The 24,852-nt window shown below is 49.5% G+C and overlaps 1 protein-coding gene across 1 annotated transcript in view; it reads left to right on the forward strand.

Annotated features, from left to right (window-relative positions):
* tafa3a (TAFA chemokine like family member 3a) overlaps positions 1 to 24,852 on the forward strand; it is a 56,702-nt gene that overhangs the window by 341 nt on the left and 31,509 nt on the right. The window contains exon 1 of the mRNA XM_084705174.1: positions 1 to 165. This exon is cut by the window's left edge and continues 341 nt beyond it. The gene's annotated coding sequence lies outside the window, so the exon portion shown is untranslated. The remainder of the gene's footprint in view (positions 166 to 24,852) is intronic.

Raw genomic sequence — 24,852 nt, forward strand, 5'->3', positions numbered from 1 at the left:
TGCGCTTTTGGAACGCTGGAGTGGACAATTTCCTTAGGTTATGTTTGGTCGTGGGCACCTTGATACACCAAGGAAATGGTATTTCTTTAGAATTACGGTTTTTCTCGTTGAACATGGAGACCATATGAGACCATTTTCCAGGATTAATTGACAGCAGAAAGACAGGTAGGAAAAACGATCATTACTGTATGTTCATGGTCACAAAATGCTGTAATTTTGTGGTTGTCTGGGCAGTTGAACGCATGCACATTGGATTGTAATGCGTTGATTTACGTACGTTAGTGTGGCAATGCGTGACTAGTTTAACATGATTCCTAAGTTTTGTTAATGTAATTTACATTTACAGTAGCAGACATTCAGACATGCTTGACTGATGTTTTATATTAATCAAAAGTATTAAGCTCATCAACAACGGTGTCGTTCAAATCAATGATTCTGGTTGATGGTGACAACACGCTTTCTCAGCAAAATATGCAAATTCATCAAGTCGTCAGCAAAATATGCTGCTTTCTAGGTGCACAAAAACCCTACAGTTCCTTTAATCATGAACTGGAAATAATCTGCAATTCGTTAGTTGAAATTGGACTAATTTCAGTATGTCTACATTCATTTAGTGACATTGATAATTGTTGTGTGTGGTGTGAACTATTGTTTTACTAGCCAGTTAAAATCAGCGCTAGGCAATTGACCCTGTAGGCTACATTTGAGCAGACCTCGGTTGATGCGTAGTTATAAAGCAGCTCTCTCTCTCTCTCTCTCTCTCTCTCTCACTGTGTGCGCGCGCGCGTGCGCGCCATATGCCTCCGAGGGGAAACTTCACTTTCATAAAACATCGTCATGTTGAATCTCGTTAACCAGCTCCATCTTCGTTGAGGTTTATTAATAAGGTTAATAAAAATGTGGCCCATTGTTGGGACCATTACTGATCTATGAATCATTCAAACGCAGCATAACCTGTAATCACAAAATCAATTGTAATCACATGAAGAAGTGACCCACCCATAATCTTGCTCTAGGCCAGAGTCTGCTCTGAGTTGTTTGTCGAGATCAAAACAAAGACGACACTGATGTAATATACACAGACCCAGTGTTAGGATGCGGATATCAATGTAAAAGTCGATACCTGAGGGTCAAATGATATATTGATTGGATATACCGTTTTAGACAAACTTGAGATGAAAAACAGATGAAAACTCGGTTTCTTTTCGTAACACTGTAGAACAAGTGTGCAGCCACAGAAGCTATATGTCTGATCTCTTGACAAGGCAATGGAAGTTAAATGATGTGGTGTTTGTGTTCTGCTCTTTACAAAGAGCTCCAGCTTAGAGGCTGATTTAAGAAGGAAAACAGAAGAAATGTGTCAATTGAATTCTCTAGAATATGCTTTCTGTTTTACAGTTTTACTCATCCACACCACCATCCCCAATGGAAAACATAATTTCCTCCCTCCTAGAAAGCCACAGGACTGTGGATATTATTTTATTATTATGCTTACACACCACTATCTTTTTTTCTCTTTCTTCTCTCTTTACGACCCTCACCCCCTTTCCTCCTACACATTTCTTTTCATCTCCATCTCCTATTATTCCCCCCATCCAATCTGCCCTTGGTCCTCTTGACGTGCATGGCACGGTCAGCTGTTTTCCCGCAATTAGTGTGTTCATCACATGTCACACGGCGGAAGGCTTGCGAGGGTAATAACCTCGCGGCTGCTATCGCACGCTGATACAATTCTGCTGTGATTAATTGAAGTACCCCCAGAGAGTCAGAGAAGGCGTACGTCTTCTCTTTCACGCGAGAAGACAGCTGGGGCCATTACGGTGTTTTATAGATCGCCCACGGTAGCCCTCAAAGGTGCCTGTAGCCCCGCCGTTGTCGCGGGCTTTTATTGTGCTGTGTTATTGGTGTGGATTGCTGACAGGCTGAGCAAAGGCCAGGCTGGGATTATTGAGGCCGCGCTGCTGTGACTCTTCAGTTGTTCCGCGTGAGCGCAGCTCTGAGTGAAAATAATTCATAAGAGTGAGGTCAGTTTAGGGTTTAAGTCCTCGTCTGAAGTTGCTCCTACGAGCTGGGCTGTGGAGACATAATGTCGTGACTCTTGACAACATCGTTGCAGATTCCCGTCGTGGTTCTGATGTCATCAACAGTGACGTCAGCAATGAGTACTTGCAGCGTTTACCGTATAGCACCAATGACACCAGCAGCACCAACATTCAAAAATGAATGTGTGGTTCGGATTGCCTCTTTAACAGGTGGGAAAGATAAATTGTTGCTTAGACCCATTTGCCGTCTAACAATGACAGAAGCCTCCATTACTCTATTACAATGAGTATTAAATGAGGACACAATGCTCAGTGATATTCATGATTTTTTATTTTATTTTTTTTTATTCACTAGCAAATCCTGTTTCCACAGTAAGGTGAACGTGTGTGATTGACTAAAGCTGCTCAAGGATCATGATATGCAAGAGTCACCAGGTGATTTAGAGAGGGAGAGAGACAGCTCTCTTTCTTTCTCTCTCCACCCCCACCCTCTCTCTCTCTCCCTCTCTTTCTCTCTTTTTCTGTGTCTCCTGTCAGATCAATGCATTAAGAATCCATGTGTTTGTGTCGAGAATGCGTGAGACAAGCAGAATATGTATTTTGCATTCTCAGCTGCTCCTTATTCGTCCTTGAACACCAAGGAAAACTGTACTGCTGTTGATTATTCAGCTGCTGGTTCACCGTCTGACAGCCAGGGACATTTTAGATCCTACGACTGATTGAAGATAACAACATCCCACTGGGTTAATGGTGTCTAGAGATGTTCATTAATGAATGTGATGATCAAGTTCCCTCAGGGAGAGATCACACCTTGTCTCCTTGGCCAGCCTGCGCTGTCATTTAGCATTCTCCCATTGCCAATGTGGGACCAATTATGTCCTCAAAAACAGCCAGATCAAAAGTTTTTTGTTACATTTCCCCCCCCGAATACTAAGGAAAGAACATTTGTAGTCGCTGTGCACAGCAATCTGTGTACAGCAGGCCCTATGGCCATGTGAATGAGCACAAGGGGAGCAGTCTTCTCATAGTCTGTTCCAGAGGAGATACCAGGGCAGGACCCCTTCAGAGAGCCAAGCACAGGACAGAAGGACTGAGGTGAACAAGGCTCTTGATATGCAAGAGTCAAGAGTTAGAGAGAGGGAGAGAGATAGAGAGGGAGAGAGCAGAGAGAGAGTAGAGAGAGAGAGAGAGCAAGCAGAGGGATCAGAGAAGAGAGCAAGAGTGAAGAGAAGGAGAGAGAGCAGACTGCACCCGTTCTGTCTCTCAACCCTCAAAGCTCTCAGCTGCAGAGGAGAATCTGTTGAGGTGTTGAGAACATCTGAGCTTCCTCACAACGAGAGAGAGAGAGAGAGAGAGAGGGAGAGAGGAGAGAGGGGGAGAGAGGGAGAGAGGGAGAGAGGGGGAGAGAGGAGGGAGGGAGAGAGGAGGGAGGGAGGGAGTAGGAGATGGAGAGAGAGAGAGAGGGAGAGAGAGAGAGAGAGAGAGAGAGAGAGAGGAGAGAGAGAGGAGAGGAGAGAGGGGGAGAGGAGGGAGGGAGAGAGGAGGGAGGGAGGGAGGGAGTAGGAGATGGAGAGAGGGAGAGGGAGAGGGAGAGAAGGAGAGAAGGAGAGAAGGAGAGAGAGAGAGAAGGAGAGGGAGAGAGAGGAGAGGAGAGAGAGGAGAAGGAGAGAGAGGATGTTGGTGATCGTCAGTGTCGTGATGACACTGTGCTCTCTGTCGTGTGAGGAGGAGGAGGGAGAGAGAGAGAGAGAGCATCCCATGTTTTATAGATGCCGTTTAAAGGAGCATGCTGGAGCCAGGCTGGCTGCAATGAACTGTAACCGTGACAAAACACCAAGACAATAAACAAACAAATTGGTTGCCTTGGAGCCAGCAGTGTCCCACTCAGTCGCCGGGCAGATCTGCCGGAAAGGCAGGCTCACTGCTCCTCAGAGACCAGGCTGTGAACATTACTTTTTCTCTTATTTCTGTAGGCTGATTTGCCGGGTGTGAATGTGTATGAGAGAGAGTGTGTGTGGGTGTGTGTTCATGAGCCTAAGAGAGAGATTGAGTGTGTGTGTGTGTCGACAGTATGAGATCCATCTGATCTGTGTGTGTCTGCATTGTGTCACTCTGTGAAAGTGGAGGGGGTGAATCTCTGTGCTCTTCCTTGCTTGCTGCGGGGTTGGTTAGTGAAAACCGAGGCGACCCGAGGCAGAGGCCGTGGCCCTTCAAGGGGCCGGACGCCGCGGACCTTCAGGGGGCCGTCACAGATCAGGCAACGTTGTTGAGAAACAGAAGGCAAACAGCTTGCTCATGGCCCGAGGCTAGAACTCCACAGTTGATTGTTTTTTAAGCCACTCCAAACTTGGGAAATACTGCAAGCTCTAATGTGCTCCCACCACAAACATGAATTTGTTAGTTAGTATCCCTCCCTCCCTCCCTCCCTCCCTCCCTCCCTCCCTCCCTCCCTCCCTCCCTCCCTCCCTCCCTCCCTCCCTCCCTCCCTCCCTCCCTCCCTCCCTCCCTCCCTCCCTCCCTCCCTCCCTCCCTCCCTCCCTCCCTCCCTCCCTCCCTCCCTCCCTCCCTCCCTCCCTCCCTCCCTCCCTCCCTCCCTCCCTCCCTCCCTCCCTCCCTCCCTCCCCTACCTTCGTACTAACTAAATCATGTACACCCCTTCGCACAGAAGCGCTAAATGAACGTCCTGGGTTTTCTCCGTTTGCAGTGCAGTTTACCGAGTCCATCCAGGCATGTTTCCCAGTGGCAGTGCAGGCTGCTGGCTAGCTCTTCTTCTTCTCCATCCTCAGCAGCGTGGAACGGCGTCAGCGTTGGCCGTGTCACATCTGTTCACAGCACGCTCGGCTTGGTCGCACGGCAGCCCGGTGAAGCGGGGGAGGAAGAGTCCCCCGTCCCACTGTACTTCTCCTTCCAGGAGGGGGGAGACACAGAGGGGGAGACACAGAGGGGGAGACAGGGAGGGGGAGACACCGGGAGGGAGGATAACGTTTATGGGAGGTTCAAGCTGCTGTCCAGTGATGGAAGAGGTTACTTTCCTCGGCGCACAATTTGAACAAATTGATTCAGAGCCCAAAAAGTTGGTTCCCAGCTGGATCCAAATATTACCACTCTCTAGCTCTCCTCCTCCAGCACTTCAGCTCCCTCCCTCCCTCCCTCCCTCCCTCCCTCCCTCCCTCCCTCCCTCCCTCCCTCCCTCCCTCCCTCCCTCCCTCCCTCCCTCCCTCCCTCCCTCCCTCCCTCCCTCCCTCCCTCCCGCCCGCCCGCCCGCCCTCCCTCCCTCCCTCCCTCCCTCCCTCCCGCCCTCCCAGTGCCCTCACTTAACATTGAATTATCTCACCAAAGGAAAGAGCTATTCTTCTCAGGCCTCTGTCATCATGCTTGCTGTGTTGCGGTGGGAGAGATGGATCTTCAGAAGCTCATTTTACAACCCTGCATCCCACAAGGGAAAGTAATGTTGGATGGAAAGTAAAATGTTGTTGTACCACTCTGGGATCACTGGTGTTGCTTTTTGGTTGTTTTATTTTATTTTTATTTTATTTTTTCTCTTCTTCTTGCAGTCTCAATCTGCAATCATTAGGCTGCAATTTGGGCAGAAAATTGCAATTAGGGGGTTTAAAAATGAGCCTGTGATTTTCTATGCTTGTTATTACTCTGTTGAAAAAGCAGAGGGACAAGGCGATCTCACTCTGATTATAATTAAGGGAATAGGACTCGATAAAGTCAGGTAATTATTATTAGAGTCAAAGTGGGTGTGTTTGGCACCCAGTGTTTTTGCAGAAAGTCAAAAGGACCCGCTGTGTGTCAGCCTCTACAGGGCCTCGTTCAGCCTCTACAGGGCCTCGTTCAGCCTCTACAGGGCCTCGTTCAGCCTCTACAGGGCCTCGTTCAGCCTCTACAGGGCCTCGTTCAGCCTCTACAGGGCCTCGTTCAGCCTGTACAGGGCCTCGTTCCGCCTCTACAGGGCCTCATTCAGCCTGTACAGGGCCTCGTTCAGCCTCTACAGGGCCTCGTTCAGCCTCTACAGGGCCTCGTTCAGCCTGTACAGGGCCTCGTTCCGCCTCTACAGGGCCTCATTCAGCCTGTACAGGGCCTCGTTCAGCCTCTACAGGGCCTCGTTCAGCCTCTACAGGGCCTCGTTCAGCCTCTACAGGGCCTCGTTCAGCCTCTACAGGGCCTCGTTCAGCCTCTACAGGGCCTCGTTCAGCCTCGCTGACATCCCATTGCTCTCCCTTGACCCCCACGTTGGCGCGCGCACATCAGATCACGGTGTGGATTTCCTGACCGAACATACAGACCGTTCGAGTTTCTCCTCGTCGGATCTCTTTACGGAAGAGAGTGGACTTCAAAGAGAGGCCGGTATCAAACATCAGTTCCCGTGTCATTAAAAAGCTCTGAGTGGGTGTGGGTACCCCCCCCCCCCCCCCCCCCGGGTGCCGCCCCCCCAACCACAACACGGACATGGACATATGACGTGGTGCGGTTGGCGCCTTTTGCTGGTAGTGCGGGAGGGTTCATTAATGGGTCTACTTCCGAAAATGCCGCCCCCCTCTTCATGCCGCCCTAGGCGGCTGCCTATGTCACCTATAGGAAGGACCAGCCCCGGTGTTTTGACTATATTCTGTTGACTATATTCGTGGGCCCTAAACGTTGAGAAACGTCAGTATCATAAAACACAGCTCTAGAGAAATCTTTTACTGTAACAAGTTCACAAGGGTGTAAACCAGGGGATGATTAGGCAGTGCTTTTACTGGATGGTGTGATCGTGAGTAGTTGTAACCAACAACAAAACATTGTATTTCCTTCCTTCTCTTGTCTGTACTAATAAACATCTTCAGAGTAAATCTGAGAATCTTCCCTGGATCAACGTCAAAGTATCAAATTATATATATTTTTGTTAAGCCTCTTTCTTTTTGGCAGATGTCAGATGGCTTTGCTGATGACCATAGATCTGCAGTTACAGTAGAACTAGAAAATGAGTTCAAGCAGGATGTTCCAGTGAAGAGAACAAGCCGTGTTCAGTCCTGAACCTTAGTTGAAATGTGGTTTTCTTCTCTGTCATCTCCATGCTACTCTATACTTCCCGCCACTTACGCTACATGTTCCTCTTACTCTGATAGTTTAGCACCCTAGATTAGCACACTAGTTTAGCTCATCCTGAAAGCACAGGTTCACCTGTAAACACAGTTCCTGTAACTTCTCCCTCTGATGAAGTGAAATCAGGCTCTCGTCGTGATTATATTACCCCCCCTGTCTCGGTCCTGCCGAGTCCTTAGAACGGTACATGTCTCTCTGTAGTGACTCATCCGTTTTCAGATCCGGGGCAGGATTATAAGCCTGGCCGGGGAAAACGATCTGATTCTCTCCCTCAGCAGCTGCGGGTGAGTGGGTGACTAATTTCTCTTGGGCTTTGGACTTTGGGAGTGAGAGAGGGTGGAAGGGAGAAAATGGAGGATAACGAGAGAGAGAGAGAGAGAGAGAGAGAGAGAGAGAGAGAGAGAGAGAGAGAGAGAGAGAGAGAGAGAGAGAGAGAGAGAGAGAGAGAGAGAGAGAGAGAGAGAGAGAGAGAGAGAGAGAGAGAGAGAGAGAGAGAGAGAGAGAGAGAGAGAGAGAGAGAGAGAGAGAGAGAGAGAGAAATAAATACAGAAAGTGAGAGATACAGACAGAGAGAGAGATATGTATACAGAAAGAGAGAGATACAGAGAGAGAGAAGGGATCACAGATAGAACGAGATAAAACAGAGAGCGATATACAGAGAGAGTAACAGAGAGAGAGATACAGAGAGAGATACAGAGAGAGAGAGGCAGAGAGAGCGATATATACAGAGAGAGAAACAGAGAGAGAGATACAGAGAGAGGCAGAGAGAAGCAGAGAGAGCAATATATACAGAGAGAGAGAGAGGCAGAGAGAGAGATCTAGAGAGAGAGAGGCAGAGAGAGCGATATATACAGAGAGAGAGAAGCAGAGAGAGTGATATATACAGAGAGAGAGAGGCAGAGAGAGAGATCTAGAGAGAGAGAGGCAGAGAGAGCGATATATACAGAGAGAGAGAGATCCAGAGAGAGAGAGATCCAGAGCTGTGGCAGCTTAGAAGAGGAGGCCGCCCACATGGCAGGGATCTGATATCTCCTCTCATCTTCTCCCAGCCTCCTCTCATCTTCTGTCAGCGCTGTGAGCCCAGCGTGTCGAGCCGGGTGGTAACTACTCTGAGATGTGTGTGTGTGTGTGTGTGTGCGTTTTCACGCCTGTGTGTTTGTTTTCAGTTGTGTGCAAGTGTGTTTGTAACAGTGAAGGTTTGTGTGCGTGTGTGTGCAGTTGTGAGTGTGTGTGTGTGTCAACATATGTGTGTGTGCCTATTTGAGCAGTGTTTACTCTGGAGTTGAAGGCAGTGTGGACAAATCACAGGCAACTGTGTGTTTCTGATGCAAAACCTGTCTGATCCTCGGGTCTTGTGTTTCTGTGCGTGTGTTTGTGTGCGTGTTTCTCTTTGTGTGCGTCCGATTTCAGTTGTCTTCTTTGGATGTCACTGCAGTTTACACACCTGTCTCTCAGCGGGAAGTGTACTCCCCTCGTCTGTTGACAGTTTGCCGTGACCAGACTTTGCTGTCACGGCAACGCACAACTGCTTCCTCAACATCACTAAGACTGCCTGTCAGTCAGCAGTCTCTGTCATTTGGAGCTCTGAGTTTAATGCGTTTATAAAGTGGCAGCAGTTGTCAATTGCCCATGCCAGAGTCCTCGCTGTGTCAGAAGATTCTCCCTCGTGAAAACGTCCAACTACTATTTAACATTATCAAACAACATCCTGATCCATACTTAAGACAAAGCTTAGCCCACTATCTTTGCATAAAGCTTAGCACTCGAGCTTAACACTTAGTTGAGCTAGAGTGCAGCACGCTAGCTTAGCACACCAGTATAGCACGCTAGCTTAGCACACCAGTATAGCACGCTAGCTTAGCACACCAGTATAGCACGCTAGCTTAGCACACCAGTATAGCACGCTAGCTTAGCACACCAGTATAGCACGCTAGCTTAGCACACTTGTGTGTATATATACTGTTGCACACTTGGGCGCACACCAGCTTAGCACTCTAAGTAACATACTATCTTAGCACACTAGCTAAGCACACTAGTATAGAATACTAACTAACATACTAACTTAGCACACTAGGCCAGGCAAAATCGGAAGCATACTAGCCTTTGCGTCTGTCATCATTTCACCTATCATTGGTTCACCTGTATCTTCTGCTAAAACGAAAGAATATCTGGCCCTTAACACCGCCAGGGTCTCGTCTTAGTCCGATCATTATTATCATCATATCTACTTTTACTACATAACAGAGGTATTTTAAGGCCACAGCCTTTTCCACTTCTCCACCACCATAACTCACACGTCTGGTTTAAATTCATTTAAACTTTTAAAGAAGGCTCCTTCATTATTCATGTTCCCTGGCGTCCCCCGGGCCTCCCAGGCCACACTTGCAGGAGTGCGACTGGATGCCCGCGCTGCCAGCCAGCTCATTAATTGATGAGTCTGTCCGTGCCAGCGGGCGTAATGCACTCTCTCTGCTTGTTCCCCTGCTCCTTCTCAGCCATGTCTGACCCCTCGGACAGCAGGACCCTGGTGTGCAGGGCGACGTGGGATGTCATGGTGTCAGTGTGGGGGACCGCAAGGGTGTGTTTTCTACCCCGGAACACCCGACCCCTTGTCTACTGTAAACTCATCCTCCTTCGACTCCCCCCCCCCCACCCCTGCCCTCCCACGCTCTCCTCCAGCTCTTTTCTGCTCAGGGCTCAAACTCCATGCCCATTGGGTGAGGAGGAGTAAAAAGGAGGGGTGAGGAGGAAGGCTGGCTGTGGTCAGACTACAGGAGGGAGAGCAGGAAAGTTGATAAGACAGTTATCTTTTTTCCTCCTTTGCTGGTTTGCCTCTGTCCTCGTTTCTGCTCTCCTGAGCCCGGCCCTAGATTCTCGCCTCTGTCAGACTGGCGGGGGTTGGGAGGAGGTGGTTTGGCAGGGGGGTGTAGGGGGGTTATGGTCTCTCCAGGTTTTTTTTTTTTTTTGCAATTTAAAGGTTTTCCGGCTTGAAGGAGGAGAGGGTTCTGGGAACCCTCTGCCTGCTCCCTCTCTCCAAGGGAAATGAAACAGGAAAGGTAGTGCCAAAGGTGACTTCATTAGGAAATGTAAGAAATGGTGCACGGTGCCGGTGAAGACTTTATTTTTAGTCTTTTCCTCCCTGTCTGTCAGATTTTAAGTTTCAGTAATACTGCCAGAGCGCATTACCTCCTCTAGTTTGTGAGTTTTTTCACAGCGTGTTAGGGTAAAGAATAAAAAAACTGGCCTTCAATACACGCACACGCACACCTCCAACATGATAAATTGAAAATGTTTTTCAAATATTTTTTGCACATTTCTGAAAGGCACCGGGTGTTATCAGCACTTCTGCGAGGGCCAGGTTCACAGCTATGGCTAAAGCCAAACCAGGCCAGTTGTAGGTCTGGGGATAGGGTTAGGGCTAGGTCTGGGACTAGCTCTGGGTCTAAGAGCTGGACTGTGGAGAAGCCACAAGGTCCAGTATCTGCTCTGGACGTCTCTGCCCTGGCCTCACCTCCACACCTCCTCACCTCCACACCTCCACACCTCCACACCTTCTCACCTCCACAGCTCCAGACCTCCACACCTCCACACCTTCTCACCTTCTCACCTCCACACCTCACCTCCACACCTCCTCACCTCCACACCTCCACACCTCCACACCCCACACTTCCTCACCTCCACACCTCCTCACCTCCACACCTCCACACCTCCACACCTCCACACCTCCTCACCTCCACACCCCACACTTCCTCACCTCCACACTTCCTCACCTCCACACCCCACACCTCCTCACCTCCACACCTCCACACCTCCACCACCTCCTCACCTCCACACCTCCTCACCTCCACACCCCACACTTCCTCACCTCCACACCTCCACACCCCACACTTCCTCACCTCCACACCTCCTCACCTCCACACCTCCACACCTGCACACCTCCACACCTCCTCACTTCCTCACTTCCTCACATCCACACCTCCACACTTCCTCACCTCCACACTTCCTCACCTCCACAGCTCCAGACCTCCACACCTCCTCACCTCCACACCTCCACACCTCCTCACCTCCACACTTCCTCACTTCCTCACCTCCACACCTCCACACTTCCTCACCTCCACACTTCCTCACCTCCACAGCTCCAGACCTCCACACCTCCACACCTCCACACCTCCTCACCTCAACACCTCCACACCTCCACACCAGATGTTAGTTTGGTGGCTTTTTGGAAACCAACCATTTTACAGCTACATTTTTTAATTGTAAGATTTGTATAGGAAAGATGTGTCAATGGGACTTGAAATTCACTGTATGTCCATTTTACCCACCGACGACCAACCGTCGTTATTCAACTATGACAAGGTAAACTCGGTTTTGCAGTTAATGACCCCTTTAATGAACTCCATGTTGGTGTCCAGTTCGTATGTTGTTTCCCCCTAGGCAGCCCTAAGCAGCATCACCCAGACACTACCAGAGACTAGTACTTCAATGTAAGTATACTTTTCGTGAAAAATGTTTTCTCTTGGGCTCGCTGGTCACATGGCCTCCAGTTGTTAATTTCTCATCAGTTGATTTCACCAGATGAAGTGGGCAGAGTGGAAGGGATCTAATCCCAGCTGACCACCGGCCAGATGGATGTTTAATGGAGTTATCTTCATGCAGAGATACACGGCCTTCCTATAATCAATGCGCACGCCCCCCAAGCATATGATTCTGCTGAGATTCATCGAAGGAGTGTTTTTTTTAATGTTTTATTCTGGGAAATGAGGCAGCCTTAGGAGACTGTGGAGAAACAGAGGTCCACTTCATGGCGGATGGTGTGTGTGTTCCGGAGCAGTCGCAGCCTTGGTGGAAAGTAAAAGACCCAAATCTCATACTTAATATGTTTTTACTTTCGATACTTGCTGCAGCAGCTCTGGTAAACCATGGATGCGGTATGCAGACAATTGAGACATTTTTCTTTGTCACGTAACCGGGCAGCAGACAGGATTGTATTGCATCCCTCTTCTCTCTCTCCTCTCCCTTTTCTCTCTCTCCTCTCTCCCTCTTCTCTCTCTCGCGCTCTCTCTCTCGCTCTCTCGCTCTCGCTCTCGTTCTCTCCCTCTTCTCTCTCTCCTCTCTCCCTCCTCTCTCTTCTCTCCCTCTCCTCTCTCTCTCCTCTCCCCTCTCCTCTCTCTCTCCTCTCCCCTGCCTCTGACAGGCTCAGGGGCCCTTTTACTGGATGCCTGAACCCTGCCCTCCATCTTGTTCCTCTCTCTCTCTCTCTCTCTCTCTCTCTCTCTCTCTCTCTCTCTCTCTCTCTCTCGTCTCATCCATTCTCTTTTAGATCTATTCATCACTCTCTTTCTGTCTCTTTATCTCTGCCTCTTTCTATCCCCAGTCTTAACTTCTCTCTACCTTTATTTCTCTCTCGTTTTATCTCTCAATTTCTTTCTTTTTATCTGCCTCTCTTTATTTTCATCTATTTCTCTATCCCTCTGCTTTCCTCTCTCAATATCTCTCCACCCCGCCTGCCCCTCTCTCTTTCCATCTCTTAGACCGCAGGCATTTCACACTGCTGGCTATATACTGACAAAATACATATAAAACAGGATCTGATGGGACTGGCAGTCTATTAAACACGGTGTTTGTATCGTGTGCAGAACCATAGGGGCCAGCATACTGCCCTGATGTCGTTGTCATGCCATGGTTCTATATCCCTCAGTGGTTTATTGTGTAACTGTGTGTTGCATCAGCTGTTGCATTCCCCAGATGTCCCCACTGCTACAGCATTACTTACTGTACAGTAGCCCTGTGTGTGTGTGTGTGTGTGTGTGTGTGTGTAACAAACACTAACATGTATGTGTATGTGTGTGCCTGTTCTAGCAGGTCAAAGTGTGTGCGAGAGATGTGACTCTAGTTACTCCTTCATGCAGTGTGTGTGTGACTGTAGTTTGGGTTAAGGTGTGTGTGTGTTTGTATGACTGTAGTCTTGGTAAGGTGTGTGTAGTTTAGTTTAGGTTAGGATATGTGTGTATGTGTGTGTGTGTGTGTGTATGACTGTAGTCTTGGAAGGGTGTGTGTGTGTGTAGTGTGGTTTAGGGTGTGTGTGTGTAGTTTGGGGCTCATTAGATGGGCTGGTGGAGCCTCAGAAGGCTTGGCAGATTCAGAGCTCAGACACCCAATTCATCACTCTGAGACCTGGAAGACAAATGATTAAAATAACCTCCTCAATACCTTCTGGGATACCTCTGACACTACAGCCCTGCCCAAACCACAGGTGCAGGTTTAGACCAAGGCCCAGTCCCAGACCAGCCCAGACTAGACTAGACTAGACCAGACCACATGTCCAGGTTTAGACCAAGGCCCAGTCCCAGACCAGACCAGACTAGACTAGACTAGACCAGACCACATGTCCAGGTTTAGACCAAGGCCCTGTCCCAGACCAGCCCAGACCAGACTAGACTAGACCAGACCACATGTCCAGGTTTAGACCAAGGCCCAGTCCCAGACCAGCCCAGACCAGACTAGACTAGACCAGACCACATGTCCAGGTTTAGACCAAGGCCCAGTCCAGCTGGTCCCCCCAATGCCAGAGATCTTAGTTGAGGTTATTTAGGATTCCTCCGTCAGGAGGAAATCCATGTTATTGGCAGTATTATTATTATTATTATGTTTATCTCCCTGAAGTGCCAAAGTTTTCACATTGAAACTATAGGCAACGATTAACTCCGACAGACACTGCAGAATGTTACCATGTGTGATAGCAACCTCATATCTTCAAAACAATAAAATTGAAGGGAAATATAAATTCAGCACTAGTGCTAAAATTATGATTTACGCAACCACTTTTCTTAAACCGATACCAGAGTTATTTATAAAAGGTTTAAATTATTTACTACGGGTTTAGATAGGAAACAGTCAATTGGAGCCGGACCAAAGAATTCCAATATACTGTACCTGAACGAAACAGATAAACGTGAGACAGGGTTCATGAGGTTTCTCTTCTCCTATGCTCTCTGCTCCTCCCCCTCTCTGTGCTCCCCCTCTGTCTGCTCCACCTCTCTGTGCTCCTCCACCTCTCTCTGCTCCTCCCCCTCTCTCTGCTCCTCCTCTCTCTGCTCCACCTCTCTGCTCCTCCACCTCTCTGCTCCTCTACCTCTCTGTGCTCCTCCACCTCTCTCTGCTCCTCCACCTCTCTCTGCTCCTCCTCTCTCTTCTCCTATGCTCTCTGCTCCACCTCTCTGCTCCTCCACCTCTCTGCTCCTCCTCTGTGTGCTCCTCCACCTCTCTGCTCCTCCACCTCTCTGCTCCTCCACCTCTCTGCTCCTCCTCTCTGTGCTCCTCCCCCTCTCTGCTCCTCCACCTCTCTGCTCCCCCTCTCTCTGCTCCTCCACCTCTCTGCTCCTCCACCTCTCTGCTCCTCCTCTCTGTGCTCCTCCACCTCTCTGCTCCTCCACCTCTCTGCTCCTCCTCTCTGCTCCTCCACCTCTCTGCTCCCCCTCTCTCTGCTCCTCCACCTCTCTGCTCCTCCACCTCTCTGCTCCTCCTCTCTGCTCCTCTGTGCTCCTCCACCTCTCTGCTCCTCCTCTCTGTGCTCCTCCACCTCTCTGCTCCTCCCCCTCTCTCTGCTCCTCCTCTCTGTGCTCCTCCACCTCTCTGCTCCTCCTCTCTGCTCCTCCACCTCTCTGCTCCCCCTCTCTCTGCTCCTCCACCTCTCTGCTCCTCCACCTCTCTGCTCCTCTTCTCTGCTCCTCTGTGCTCCTCCACCTCTCTGCTCCTCCTCTCTGTGCTCCTCCACCTCTCTGCTCCTCCCCCTCTCTCTGCTCCACCTCTCTGCTCCTCCACCTCTCTGCTCCTCCTCTCTCTGCTCCTCCACCTCTCTGCTCCTCCACCTCTCTGCTCCTCCTCTCTGCTCCTCTGTGCTCCTCCACCTCTCTGCTCCTCCACCTCTCTGCTCCTCCTCTCTGCTCCTCTGTGCTCCTCCCCCTCTCTGTGCTCCTCCACCTCTCTCCTCCCCCTCTCTCTGCTCCTCCTCTCTCTGCTCCTCCACCTCTCTGCTCCTCCTCTCTGTGCTCCTCCACCTCTCTGCTCCTCCTCTCTGCTCCTCCACCTCTCTCTGCTCCACCACCTCTCTCTGCTCCTCCACCTCTGTGGACGGAGGCATGAAGGCAGCAGATGTCTGTGTGTAAATGGCCTGCTTCTCCACAGGGGTGCAGGTGGCCGAGTGCGATACATCACAGATGTCAGATCTCGGCTCTGCTTGGTACGATCTGGACCGTGAGAACAGAGTGGATGTCTGTGTGTGTGTTGGGGTGTGTCATTGATCATGCTTCTGTTTCGCCATGTCTGGGAGACTCCTGGGAGCAGGAAGGAGATTTAGCCTAAAACCCTCTGGTATCACTGGGCTTGATCTTCTACGGTTACATTTGACATTTTATTCATTGAGCGTAGGGAGACACACACGGTACAGTAGAAAGCCCGGCAGAAGATCAAGGATCTGAAGATCATTCTGCCTTTAACTCCCTGTCCGGGTCACCAGGATTAATATGGATGCTTGATCAGCAGGGAAGGAGACCAGGGCCACGTATGCTTATTCCAGCTCACGTGGAAGAAGAATGCGTTGGTGTACGATCTGACTTCCGTCTGAACTCAGGCATTCAAATATACAAGTTTGCAGCTGAGCTCCGCAGCGCTCCGTTTGGTCTAATTTGCGGCTCGAGCCTGCTTTAAACACAGCCCTCGTTGGCCGGGGCTGCGAAAAAGAGAAACTGGAGTGATTATAATTATAATGCATGTGATTTTATAATGATGTATGCAGTCCTAAGGGTCTGTTCCCTTTGGCTCTCTCCTCCTCTCCCTATTTCCCTCTCTCCTTCCCTCTCTCCCTCTCTCCTTCCCTCTCTCCCTCTCTCCTTCCCTCTCTCCCTCCTAAGCTGCTGTTCATATCGAGGGAGAAGAGGGGCGTTGGAACAAGCCCACAGCAAACAGGACTAAAAATAATGACTCAGTACCACTGTTTGAGCTGGGCTGCTCTTTGCCTCAACCCCAGGAATAGCTCTCTAAATACACACAGGCTGACTGACTGCGCAATCCCAGCTCTGCGGTGATTTTTCTGTTTATTAAATATCCAAAGGCCTATTGATCCGGCTGTGGTCGTCCTGCATTCATGACCGTCTGTTGCAAGGCTTTCACTTTTGTTTGTGTGCGTTTATAAATGAAAGATTGGAGATGGAGGGGTGAGTGAAGGAAGATGTAAGAGAGGTTATTATTAGTCTGAGGTTCTGTCGTCTGTCTTCAACCCCAACAACGTTTCCAACGATCTGCCGGATCTTGTGTTGATTCTCTCTGTTTTCAAGTCAGTCCTAGTTTAAGTCCTTGATTTAATGAGTTATTATCAAATGTTTACTGTTTCCAGCCGGTGTAAAACTCCATGTGATTATGGTAGCAAATGGTACTTTGTTTAAAAGGATGCACAATCGACTCTAATGAGCTTATTGCTCGAGGTGAGGTCCTCTAACTCTCCAATCAGGGTTACCCAGAGAATCAGCTGGAATTTGGGCTAATTGAGCCCCCGCTGTGCCCCCCCCCCTCTATCTCTGTCGCACTTGCTCTCTATGTTTTCTCCCTCTTTCTCATTCTCTCTTTCTCTCTCTCTCTCTCTCTCTCTCTGTCCCTCTCTCTTTCTCATTCTCTCTCTCTCTCTATCTGTCCCTCTCTCTTTCTCATTCTCTCTCTCTCTCTCTCTCTCTCTCTCTCTCTCTCTCTCTCTGTCCCTCTCTCGTTCTCATTCTCTCTTTCTCTTTCTTTCTCTCTCTCTCTGTCCCTCTCTCTTTCTCATTCTCTCTCTCTCTCTCTCTCTCTATCTCTCTCTCTCTCTCTCTCTCTCTCTCTCTCTCTCTGTCCCTCTCTCGTTCTCATTCTCTCTCTCTCTCTCTGTCTCTCTCTCTGTTTCTCTCTCTCTCCCTCTATCTGTCTTCATCTCTCCCTCCCTTCTTCTCCCAGCTCTCTATCCTTCTCTGAATCTCTCCTTTCTTCTCTCTATCCGTCCTCTACTCACCCTCCCTACTGTTTCTATAGTGAGATACTGAGGTACTAGCTGTACTAGCTGTACTAGATGTACTGTACTAGTTCTGTACTGTACTGGCTGTACTGGTGCAAGGCTCTGCTGTCAGTGGTTAAACAGCTCCTCCTCAGGTTCCACACTAGTTGTTACACCGTGCTTTGTTTTCTGACCACAGAAATACAGTTTGAACTATGAACACTACACGCACTTGTGACCGTGGTTTTTACGGCTGTACTTTCTACAGTTTATGCACTTCCCCCTGGCCCCCTGCCCCCCAAATAACTAGCTTGCTACCACTTCACATTGGCTACAGCAGGACCAAAGCCAAGAGGCAATCACGTTCAGTTGCTGAGTATACATTTTTCTACAAACATCAAGTATGGCCATAAAGGAGATTCAAGAACACACTCCACTGCTTAACTGATGACAAAATGAGCTTCAGAATGACTCCATCTGGCTTAATGGTCAGGAATAAAGTGATGCCAGGATCTGGGCCAGGTGAGTTTACCACCAGTAGGGAGGGTCAGGGGTCAGAGGTCACACATCCATAGAGCCATGGGAACTGTATGATACGATTGCTGGGAAGTTCTGGATATAGAGAGAAGTGTGCGTGATGTGGAGGTGTGTGTGTGTGTGTGAAATGACCAACTTTTCCTGTTGGTTAGAACTATTAGGGAAGGAGAGCGCTGTTCTTTTGTCTGATGGATATCCACAGGATCTGAAAAGGTTTCAGATCCTCTGGCGGATTGCAGATCAAACTGCACCTGCTCCCAAACCTGGTCAGACTCCTCAAACTGCACCTGCTCCCAAACCTGGTCAGACTCCTCAAACTGCACCTGCTCCCAAACCTGGTCAGACTCCTCAAACTGCACCTGCTCCCAAACCTGGTCAGACTCCTCAAACTGCACCTGCTCCCAAACCTGGTCAGACTCCTCAAACTGCACCTGCTCCCAAACCTGGTCAGACTCCTCAAACTGCACCTGCTCCCAAACCTGGTCAGACTCCTCAAACTGCACCTGCTCCCAAACCTGGTCAGACTCCTCAAACTGCACCTGCTCCCAAACCTGGTCAGACTCCTCAAACTGCACCTGCTCCCAAACCTGGTCAGACTCCTCAAACTGCACCTGCTCCCAAACCTGGTCAGACTCCTCAAACTGCACCGGCTCCCAAACCTGGTCAGACTCCTCAAACTGCACCTGCTCCCAAACCTGGTCAGACTCCTCAAACTGCACCTGCTCCCAAACCTGGTCAGACTCCTCAAACTGCACCTGCTCCCAAACCTGGTCAGACTCCTCCAAGATACTTCAGCTTCAGACTCGAGTCATAACAATCCAAGAACATACCTGGTCTCCCTCTGTAGTATTTTGTTAAAGATTTAGTTAGTTTAAAAAAATAATTTTGTCTTATCTTCCTTTTGTATCAGCACTGAACACGGCATGGTGGCGGACTCAATTTTTGTTATTTCTTTTTTTTCTGTGGTGAAAATGTGTGGTTGTGTTTGTGTGTGGAGTGTTTGTAATGAATAGCCTGAGGTAATTAGAAACGCAGTGTACGAGCTAGGGAGGTGGGAAGGGGAGAAAAAATGATGACTGATGAAAACAGGAGAAGGATAAGATGGGGTCTCTAAGCTGCTCTGGAGAGACTGTTGTCAGGCAGAGAGACATGGAGAGACTAGAGGTACATTGAGACACTGTCTGGTAGAGGGACATAGAGACACTGTCTTGTAGAGGGACATAGAGATACTGTCTGGTAGGGGGACATAGAGATACTGTCTGGTAGAGGGACATAGAGACACTGTCTGGTAGGGGGGACATAGAGACACTGTCTGGTAGGGGGACATAGAGACACTGTCTGGTAGAGGGACATAGAGACACTGTCTGGTAGGGGGACATAGAGACACTGTCTGGTAGAGGGACATAGAGACACTGTCTGGTAGGGGGACATAGAGACACTGTCTGGTAGGGGGACATAGAGACACTGTCTGGTAGGGGGACATAGAGACACTGTCTGGTAGAGGGGCATAGAGACACTGTCTGGTAGGGGGACAAAGAGACACTGTCTGGTAGGGGGACATAGAGACACTGTCTGGTAGGGGGACATAGAGACACTGTCTGGTAGAGGGGCATAGAGACACTGTCTGGTAGGGGGACATAGAGACACTGTCTGGTAGAGGGGCATAGAGACACTGTCTGGTAGGGGGACATAGAGACACTGTCTGGTAGAGGGGCATAGAGACACTGTCTGGTAGGGGGACATAGAGACACTGTCTGGTAGGGTGACATAGAGACACTGCCTGGTAGAGGGACATAAAGATACTGTCTGGTAGGGGGACATAGAGACACTGTCTGGTAGAGGGACATAGAGACACTGTCTGGTAGAGGGACATAGAGACACTGTCTGGTAGAGGGACATAGAGATACTGTCTGGTAGAGGGACATAGAGACACTGTCTGGTAGAGGGGCATGGTGAAACTGTAAAAATCATCAAGCACATCCGCAAGGAGTCATTCTCACTGTCTGGAGCCGCACTGAAAACAACGTCTGCTGTTCTCACGCTACGTTTGGGTGTTGATAGAAGGGGGGGGGGGTTCTGTCTCAGTACGTGTGTGTCTTTGAGGGACAGTGTCGATGTCATCACAGCCCATCACATGACTTCGGATCAACGCGTTAAATTGCCTCCAGCCTCAGTTTGACTCATGCGTGTGATTGGTTGTGGTGATTGACACTATACCACTCCTAGTACCTGTTTGCCCCCAGAAACCATGCTGATACCCCACGCATCACCCCCCTCGCTTCATCCCCCATACCTGGGGACATGGTGGAGGAGGGTGTATCAAGTTGGCCCTCTGGTCTGTTTGTAGTAACCAGCAATGACATTATGAAGTATTAATCAAGCAGACACATTTATCTAAAGTAATTTTGACATTTGAACCTGCAACTTTTTGTCTCTAACCACTTTTTGTCTCTAACCACTGAGCTCGAACCCTCCCCGGACAGCCAGCACAGGGGGTTGGTCTGCTGGCTACACCCTGTGTTTAAGGGTCCTTGGAGAGGGGTCTACCTGCAGAAGGCTGTTCGGAAGGCTGTTTGGATCATCTGATCTGTTGATAGATTTATTCAACAACATGACTCAGTCACGTTTGTCACCCTAGCAACAACATCTTTAATTTAATTAAACCACGCACTATTACAGTGTTGATACATTACTACATCTCGTTTACTCTTATTTCTCCTCCTGACTAGGGCCTGGTACCTTGATCAAAGACTGATGAACACGAGACCACACATTTTAAAGAGAAACTTAAACAATGAAAGAAACCTATTACAAGTTGTGTCAGTCAGTAAGTGAATAGACTTGTAGTCAAGAGTGTAAGATACTGAAAGATCTGGAGACTAAAAACTGGAATTTTAGGGAGTGTGTGTATGAGGGTGATGGGAAGGTAGAGTGTGTGTTAGGGAGAGTATGTTGGTGTGGATGTGTTATGGAGTGTGTGTGTGTGTGTGTGTGAGGGTGTGGGAGTGTGTATGATACATTGCCTAAGGATGTGTGTGTGTGTGTGTGTGTGTGGGTGGTAGGGAGTGTGAGGGTGTGTGCATCTGTGTGTGTGTGTGTGTGAGTGCGTTGAGGATGTGTCCATCCGTGTGGTATATGACACTTCTCGCGGCGGACGCACAATCTAACATGACAGTGCTGAGCTCAGTTCAATATGACAAGGCTCTCAGCTTGCAGTGTGATGTCCGTCTGAGATTGGCTGTAAGCCCCCCCCCCCCCCCCCCCCCCCCAGCTCCTGCGAGATGACTACCAGACGTGCATGGAGTCTCCAATCGACCGCCGTTGCATTATGTAGCAGATCATCTTCGAAGGTGTGGAGGGCTTTGAGACAGAATACCTAAGCCCTTAAGCCCTGTCAGTATTTACATACGAAGCCTCTTCAGCCAGAGGGGAGTCTATTGTTTAGCATTTTATTTTGTGAAGAAAGATGGCACTTTTTTTTCTTCTCCATAGCAGAGGTTGGGTATTTAAATACGTGTTTTCTCAAGGTTGAGTGTGCATGCTGACAGGTGTGTTCTGCGGTGTCCTTGGTCATCAATCTGTTTGTGAGAATCCTTGTTGGTGTGTTGATGGTTGTGTTGGTGTGTTGATGGTTGTGTTGGTGTGTTGATGGTTGTGTTGGTGTGTTGATGGTTGTGTTGGTGTGTTGATGGCTCGCTGTGAAGTTGGGAACAAAGCAGAGACACAGACACAGAAAACCACTTTGATGAAAAAAGGATAAAAACATCAGATGGTTTGGGTACCTGCACTGAAACAAGCTCCCTACAGCAGAACTGTATAGAGGAGCAAATTGTCTCTGATAATATTGTGTCTGTAGAAAACACACCCGATATCAAAAGTTATGTACGGACAGTACATATAAATATTATTTTATCTTAATGTAATCCATTTCTCATGCATACATCAATTCAGCTCAGTAGATCAACAACATTGCTACTGGAGCCAAAATCTAATTTGATTTGTATAGTAATTTCTACAAAACTCTCATTATTATTCCTTTTTTTCACTTTAATGGAAGCCTTTGTGGTTTCTGGAATGAGCCAGGATCTCACACTATTCCAAACAGCTTCATGTGATATCACAGGATGCTTAGCTTTCTCAGGGTTGTGAAGTGGGAGTCAGGCAGAGAGAGAGAGAGGAGAGCGAGACAGAAAGCAGTCAAAATGACTCAGACCTTAGATAGCCTGCATTTCTGACAGAACCCTCTGGAACCTATGGAACCCTCTGGAACCATGAACGCAATGATTTCTTTGATCTTTGATTATCTAGGAAAATTGAGTTTTTATTTTGCAGACACTTTTATCCAGCTGGGCCCTTCCCCCACACACACACCCCTACAGTGTGTGTGTGTGTGTGTGTGTGTTCAGTGCCATGCGAGTGTAGCTGCAGTAACAGTCGTCTGGTCTCTCTGGTCCTGTTGCCTGGAACATCCCATAATTAAAGTCACCTGGACTGATGTTCGACGGTGGTTAAGAAGCGTCCATGGTCCATCATCAGCCTGCTAACCTCCTCAGGTCCAGCCAGCCAGCAGCCTGTCAGCAGCCTGTCAGCAGCCTGCCAGCAGCCTGCCAGCAGCCTGCCAGCAGCCTGCCAGCAGCTAGCCAGCAGCCTGTCAGCAGCCTGTCAGCAGCCTGTCAGCAGCCAGCCAGCAGCCTGTCAGCAGCCTGTCAGCAGCCAGCCAGCAGCCTGTCAGCAGCCTGTCAGCAGCCTGTCAGCAGCCAGCCAGCAGCCAGCCAGCAGCCTGCCAGCAGCCAGCCAGCAGCCTGCCAGCAGCCTGCCAGCAGCCTGTCAGCAGCCAGTCAGCAGCCAGTCAGCAGCCTGTCAGCAGCCAGTCAGCAGCATGTCAGCAGCCAGTCAGCAGCCTGTCAGCAGCCTGCCAGCAGCCAGCCAGCAGCCAGCCAGCAGCCAGCCAGTCAGTCAGACGTCTGATGAGAGACAGGGTTAAGCACAGTCCTCATGGGAAGTTATTAGAGATCACCGCCGTAGCGTGAATCCTGTCCAATCAGGTTCTGTCTTCTCACCCATCCACTGAGGGATGGCCCTCCTATTGGCTGATGCCTCTGGGTGGATATCGTAAAACGACGCCGCGGCGACCCGTCTGTGTCCAAGGCAACGAGGAGGAGACCTCCGTGTATCTTCACAGTAACGAGATAACCATCAGCGACACTCGTTGAAATATGTTCCTGTGAGTTCTGTTTCTGCCAAACTGTTGTCTGTCATGGAACGGTGTGCTCTGCTGCTCCATGGTGATGGACAGATGGACGATACTGTCCTCCTGTGATGGGACAGATGGACGATACTGTCCTCCTGTGTTGGACAGATGGACGATGCTGTCCTCCTGTGTTGGACAGATGGACGATGCTGTCCTCCTGTGTTGGACAGATGGACGATGCTGTCCTCCTGTGTTGGACAGATGGACGATGCTGTCCTCCTGTGTTGGACAGATGGACGATGCTGTCCTCCTGTGTTGGACAGATGGACGATGCTGTCCTCCTGTGTTGGACAGATGGACGATGCTGTCCTCCTGTGTTGGACAGATGGACGATACTGTCCTCCTGTGTTGGACAGATGGACGATGCTGTCCTCCTGTGTTGGACAGATGGACGATGCTGTCCTCCTGTGTTGGACAGATGGACGATGCTGTCCTCCTGTGTTGGACAGATGGACGATGCTGTCCTCCTGTGTTGGACAGATGGACGATGCTGTCCTCCTGTGTTGGACAGATGGACGATGCTGTCCTCCTGTGTTCCTGACCAGGCTTGACCTGTATGTTGTCTCGTTGCTGTACTCCATTTTGCCAGAGCAGACATCCTAGACTGCTTTCCTGAGGCCTCGCAAACACATAAAAACTGGACAGGGGTTGTTTCTCTGTAGCCTAAATGAATTCAAACCCCAAATAAACCTTGTTTCTGTGCGATGATGTGGTCAATAGAGGAGCAGAGACCAGGACAAGTAAATCAATTAGAGTTGCAGACTTTTATGTAATGTCTGTCCTCAGGCTCCCTGCCCTGGCCTCATTCATCCAACCCTCTCTCTCTCTCTCTCTCTCTCTCTCTCTCTCTCTAACCCTCTCTCTCTCTCTCTCTCTCTCTCTCTCTCTCTCTCTCTCTCTCTCTATCTAACCCTCTCTCTCTCTCTCTCTTATCCAACTCTCTCTCTCTCTCATCCAACATTCTCTCTCTCATCCAACATTCTTTCTCTCATCCAACCCTCTCTCATCCAGCCCTGCCTCCCTCTCTCCCTCATCCAGCCTCGTCCATTCCTCTCTCCTTCCCTCGTCCACCCTCATCTAGCCCTCCCTCTCCTCCTCATCCAACCCTCTTTTTCTTTCATCCAACCCTCTTTTTCTCTCATTCCGACCCTCTCTCTCTCATTCTAACCCTCTCTCATCCGACCCTCTCCCTTCCTCGTTCAGCGTCATCCCCCCTCATCCACCCCCCTCATCCACCCCCCTCCTCCCTTCTGCCTGCTGACTGCGCTCCATGTTCAGCAGGACCCTGTAAACAAGGCCTAAACTGGATTGATTAAAGATACTTTTCCCTCTAAAACCCATCTGTTGGGCCAATCAGGCGGTGTGTGAGTGCATCACCCATCCCCAGAGCTGTGTTTAATCCTGCGGATTATGTTTAAAAGAGCAGGCGTGGAGCAGGGGTCAGTGTCCTCACCACCAGCACAGGCCTCAACCACACCTGCCATAACAGCAGTTATTACAGAGGGGGGGGGGGAGAGGGAGGGAGGGAGAGACAGAGAGGGAGATGCAGGGAGTGGGAGAGAGGGAAAGAGAGGAAGAGTGAGAGAGAAAGGGAGAGAGGCAGAGAAAGGGAGAGAGAGAAAAGAGGCAGGGGATGAGAACAATAGAGAGAGCCAGAGAAAACGAGGGGGAGGTAGAATGGTAGAGAGAGGAAATTAGAGAGAGAGAGTTAGAGGGAGAGAGAGAGCAGAGAGCCATGCCAAACCTCTCAGATTAAAGCCGGTGCATGTGTATTTATTTAATAGCCTGAGCTCCCAGCATATGAGCACGGCTCGTCCCGCAGGGCCTGCTGAATATGGGCAGCGCTAGGCGGGAAACACTGTTAAGTGTGGTGAAAGTGGATGGAAGAGACCAGGGGACTTGGACTAGAGAGA

The sequence above is a fragment of the Hypomesus nipponensis genome, chromosome 9 (assembly GCF_054491055.1).
Source record: "Hypomesus nipponensis isolate SF chromosome 9, ASM5449105v1, whole genome shotgun sequence".
In the NCBI taxonomy this organism is placed as follows: Eukaryota; Metazoa; Chordata; class Actinopteri; order Osmeriformes; family Osmeridae; genus Hypomesus; species Hypomesus nipponensis.